Raw genomic sequence first — 5851 nt, 5'->3', positions numbered from 1 at the left:
CCGAGAAACTTAGTCAGAAAAATGAAATCCTAAGTTAATGGTCCTCCTATGTCTAGTCAACTTAGGAGGGATATTTTAGTAATTAACTAATTAATTTATTAATTAAGGTAATTAATCTAAATTTGAAGAATTCAACTTCAGTTCCAAAAACCTAGAAACCACGTTCATTCAATAGTGACTCACGACTAAGGCAGTAAACAACAAACCGCAAGAACGTAGAACGCTAAATTCTTTCTTGGGCAATTTCAAGGTTTTCGTGCAACAAGGGATCGTCGTAGATTCAATCTATATAAGGTATTGGTTTCTCTCCAGTACTTCTTTCTCCAAGATAACTTTCTTTCCAACGATTCAAATATCTTGAAAACTATGGTTGTTCCCGTATTCTCGTCGAACTCCCTTGCCCCTAGTATCCTTTTCGATTCAATGACGAATAGGTTAGAGACCATGTTGGTTGTATGTGGTGCTGGCTGTTCTTAACATGTATTATTTCTTGAATGATGAATTCAAATGAACCTATTAACTTGTAGTCGTGTAAAGTTAATATTATCATGTAAATTAAGAACCGATGATATTTTATGTTACGTCTGTGATATGTTAAGTGATTTATGTGTTTTGGCCGAATGTTGACTTTCTGTTATTGTGATGTTATGAAGACGCTAAGTTCATCGAATGTTACTATGATGCTGTCCAAGAGGTTTAAAAACGTTATCACTAAAAGCCATAAACTAAGATTGGCTTAAAAGACGTCTATGAAATCACATCTTGAATGAATTGCCTATATTATGCCAACAAATTGGCTAACACTACTTTGTCAAAAAGGATGCATGCAAATGGCTATGAGATTATGTAAATGATTGAAATATTGTCTAATGGTTAATGCATATTCAATTTAAATATGAACATACTTAAAATTGGCTTATGCCAACAAAAATGGTTATGTGGTTTAATATCTAAATGTTGAGGCCAATACTAATCATATGTCAATCTTGTGTAGTTAGAGTATCAAATGATGTTATAATCACTTCTAAAGTAATTCAATGAATCCATAACCAAGGGAATTCCATTCATTGGGACAACTCCCAACATTCTCTAAAAGAACAAACTATGAACATATGTAACTCATTGAAAGAAGTGCTCATTGTCCATAAATGATGAAATGAAGCTACTACACTAATGTAAGGAAGTAACGTGACTTATAACATAATTAAAGGGGTCTAAATTAAGTAAGTGACAACAATGGGGTTATAATGGAAGTGAGACAAGTCTTACTTAAACCTAAGCCACTATGTTAAAAGAATACTCACAAATGAAGGTGTAAGAATGTGTGAGACTAGTCTCATTAACACCTAAGGATGATATGTAAGGACAATACGCATTTCATCAATTTAAAGTAAGGATGATATATAAGGACAATTCACATTTCATCAATGTAAAGTTAGGATGACAAGTCATCAAAAGAGTAAGTAAATCTCAATCTAGAAGCAAGATTCCATAATGCTTGAGTCAACTCTAAAAGATAAAGAAGATAATGAAAGTGAGCACAACACCGATAGACTAGTTATGAGCATGTGCTTGCACGTTTAAGTCTCATGAGATGAGGCTACAACCTAGGTGGATAAGTAGTTTCATTAAGCCCCTAGTCTTCTAACTATGTCTACCCAACATAGGAACTAGCCAGTGGTTTCCACCTAAGAGAGCTAGGTATGTTTTGGTTTCACTTTGGCCAGTGATTCCACCTCATTTAGGTGTGGTAAAGACACCGGATTTCATGTTTATCTCACATGATCTATAACGATTAAAGCTCATGACATGTTCTTGATTCACTATAGCCGTGAGCCACTCTTTTTCGGTGTGGAATGAACAGTTGAGATGGATTCGCCTTAGCCGGGAATCACCCCTTTTTGATGTGGGGCAGACACTGGATTTCATGAGTATCTCACATGATCTAGATTCATTTTAATCGGTGAATCACCTATTTTCAGCGTGGGGAAGACACTGGATTTTATGTTAGCTCGCATGATCTTACTTCTAAAGATGTCTCTATGAAAGTAAGAAAGAATGATGATGAAAAGTATGTTCAAAATTATCTATGAAGAAGAGCTTAAGAATCTCAACTACCAATATCAATACTTATGAAGTTTCAGCAAATAATGGGCACGTCCAAATAAGATTGGCTTATAATGACTTCTTATATGATTCCATTAAAAGAAAGTAGGAACACAATGACAATTAAAAACCTCATAACTTCCCTAACATGAAAGTAATGAAACATATGTCATAGCCAATAGAGATTGGCTTATGAAATGTTAATGGATATATAGAGTAATGAATGACTCATTGTAAGGTAGTGAAATCATTCGTTTGTCCTCGGATTACTTACTTGATTCATTGTGGGTATGGAACTACAATTAATCATGGCACTTGTAAGTAAAACATAGGATCAAAGGAATCATTGAACTACACAACAAGAAGAAGGAGAAGATTTAAAAAAATTCTAAGTGTAAAAAAAAGGGGCTCTCGGGTATGGTATGATCAAAATTTCAAATCTTCGCTCGAGTTGTTCTAAAATTATGTTGATGATACTAATATCTTGTATTCATATAGAAAATGAGTTATGTGCTTTGAATGCATTAAAATACATCATATTCATACGATAATTCACAACTAACAAATTAGGAAAGTCTAATGATGTCACTTTCCATAAATGACATGTTGTTTAGGAAGAGCTTTCCTTGATCATGCATAGCCTTATGTGTATGTGTGCATACACCCATACTTAGTACAAGTGGTGTACTATTTACTATTTTTAGGTGCAGGTCAGAGGACAGATTGAGGACTCTCACAGAGGTTCGAATAACAACGCTTTCTCCAGTCCATTTGGTAGGTCATCTTGATTTCGAGGATGCCACACGCATTAGCCCAGCTTTAGATTTAGAATAGCTAGTGGATGTTTTCCCTAGCGTTTCTTTCGTACTTTCATTTTGAAACTTCGTAATAAGGCCATGTTTGGCAAACTTATTTATTATATATTCATCTTCTGTTTTTAATTGACTCTTTATGATAGATGGTTGTTCTTAACTTTGAGCTTAGTATATGATGTAACTATGTAATAAATATATGAAGTTTATGTATACTTCATAAATTTAAAAATTTTTAAATTTTCCGCTAAAATTAACCATATGAATTTGATGAATTCCAAAAAAGTCTTGTCTGCGACCTCTGAGAGGTCAACGACGCCTGTTGCGATTCGGATTTCAAAATCCGGGTCGTGACAAATACACAAAAGGCCCCTCACTTATTTAGACATTTTTGTGAAGTCAAACTTGACTTCAATTTTCAGAATTTTTGTCGGGGAACAAGTCTGTGTCGCGAAGATATTTCCTCAAGTTTTCTGGAATTAATTTTTGAGATAGTAGAGTCTGTGAGATGTCCGTGATGCGGACATACTCCTTGTATGTACATATGTTGGTCTCCTTAGACAGATTGATGGCCAATGGTTGGGTCCTCCTCAAGGACCCCTAGGGTTGTCCTCTTGGGGGGTCACAACTGGATGTCTTGATCCTATAAACATTATTTTACCTACTTAAAGTATTTTTACAAGTTTTACCTTTCATACGACACTCCCAAACCTTAACTAGTTTTACCCTTGACGTTTAGGCTCTAATACTTCTAATTCATGTTTATTACATTAGTCTAGGTCTGGAAACTCCATTTTAAACATTATTCCTTAGGTGAGACTCTATCCTAGGTCATTGGATTTCCGAGGTATAACAATATCCCCCCCTTCGGGAACATTTGTCCTCGAATGACACTTTAAACATCTTTTTGGAATGTATGACTCACAACTAGCAGCCCAGCCAACACATGATACATAATGATAATTCAATAACAAAAGGATGAAACATTCACTCCATAGTCAAATAAAACATTGCATCATTATGAGTTAGAAATTTGCCAACTACCAATTATGCACACATTTCATCATTTCACATTATGCAAGGAGGAATGTCCTCCTTCTCATATAGCTCAACATATTCAACAAAGATCAATACATCATTTCATCACTTCACACTTGAGAAATTTAAAATAATATATATCACATAACTCAATTATACCCATAATATAATCGAGTGTCATCAAGTATAAAGAACATATAATTCAAGACATATGAAACATGAATTTTCACAAGAACATGCATTATGAAGGGAAATCCTGGAATTTCAAATACACTTATGACCCTTCATAAACCAAAACTAGGAGAAATTACTAACCTCAACCTTGACTAGAAGAGGAAGGAAAAAGATGAGGATATTGGGACATCATATCAGCCTTGACCTTTCTAGTAGCATTTTCCACCAGATGATTATTCCAAAAAAATTTTACGGAAGCTACTTCTGTATTCCTCAACTTATTCACTTGCTGGTATAAAATATCAACCAAGACCTCTTCATAGTAAAGGTTATCATTAACTTCTAAACGTTCTAGTGGAAGGATAGACATCGGATCGTCTATGCAGTTTTTGAGAATTGACACATGGAATATCGGATGCAGCAGAGCCATATCAATGGGTAATTTCAACTCATTGGAACCACTTCTGAAGCATTTCACAATTTCATATGGCCCCACATACTAGGGACTAAGTTTCCCCTTTTTATCAAACCTCATCACCCCTTTCATGGGTGATATCTTCAAGTAGACCAAGTCACTTGTAACGCCCCTAAAACAAACTAGGTTGAACTATAGCTTTGCTAGTGTCTCATGAGTTAATAATGTAGTAAACTAGTAATAATGATGTTAATAGTCAGTGTAAGAATTTTGGTGATGTTTGGAGGTCAAACGTCCAAGAACGTCAATGACATTCGGAAGATTTGCCTTGGGATGTGCTTTTATATCCTTGTATGTTTTGGAAACTTTTACGCGTTTGTTTTGGTTGAAAATGATGTGAGGTGACCCTAGGACATATATGACCATCTATAGGGGTTTAAAATCCGGGTACAACTCCACCTAGGACCCACGAGGGGCCTTAGAAGAAGACCCCATCTCCTTGACTAGATGTTGCCAAGCAGTGGTAAACGACGATCACAAGGGACGGACCATTTGTCAAATGACGGCCCGTCGACCTTGGGAGTCGATTGACCCCGCAAGATCTTCAAGTCCTGCACAAAGGAGAGGTTCATACACAAATGACGGACCCCATCTAAGGGGTGTCGACTGGACGACAGTCCGTCGTTTGAGGGTCGTAGGTGCTGCCTGCAAAAGCTGTTAAAAATCTGCCAAGGCTTTGGGTGTTTGGCAAATTCACCCCAACTCTTTTATGAACCTAGGATGATTATTTTAGGGTCTTTAGGGTATTTTAAGTTAGTTTAAAGTCCTAGACCTAATCTTAGACCTTATTTTAAAATATTAAAAACTCCTCCCTCAAGAAAAACTCTCCCGAACTCCATTGAAGCTAGAACTCAAGGAAGGGACATGGTTGAAGGATTTGGACGTTTTATTCATCAAAATTTCGTAGGCTTCTTCTAATTGAGTTATGGTAGTCATCCTTGAACCTTCTTTCAATCAAGGAGTCACTTCAAAGAGATTTCAAAAAGCCTTTCAATTTCCAACTTCTTTATTCCTTGACTCTAAGTATGAGTCTTTTCATGAATCCATTTTAATGACTAAAATGAGTGGTTTTTAGTGTTAGTTGATGATTTTAATGTAAAAAAACCCAATTATACCATGTTCATGCTTATTCTCAACTTTTTGCTTATGAAGTGGGTTTATTACTTTTAGATAGATAATGTTAGAGTTTAGTTTCTTTTGAATATATTGTGTTTTGCTACTTCCATAAGGGCTATTTTATGATGAA

This window comes from Solanum pennellii, chromosome 9, assembly GCF_001406875.1.
Source record: "Solanum pennellii chromosome 9, SPENNV200".
Taxonomy (NCBI): Eukaryota; Viridiplantae; Streptophyta; class Magnoliopsida; order Solanales; family Solanaceae; genus Solanum; species Solanum pennellii.
Note: the sequence above shows the minus strand (reverse complement) of the source record.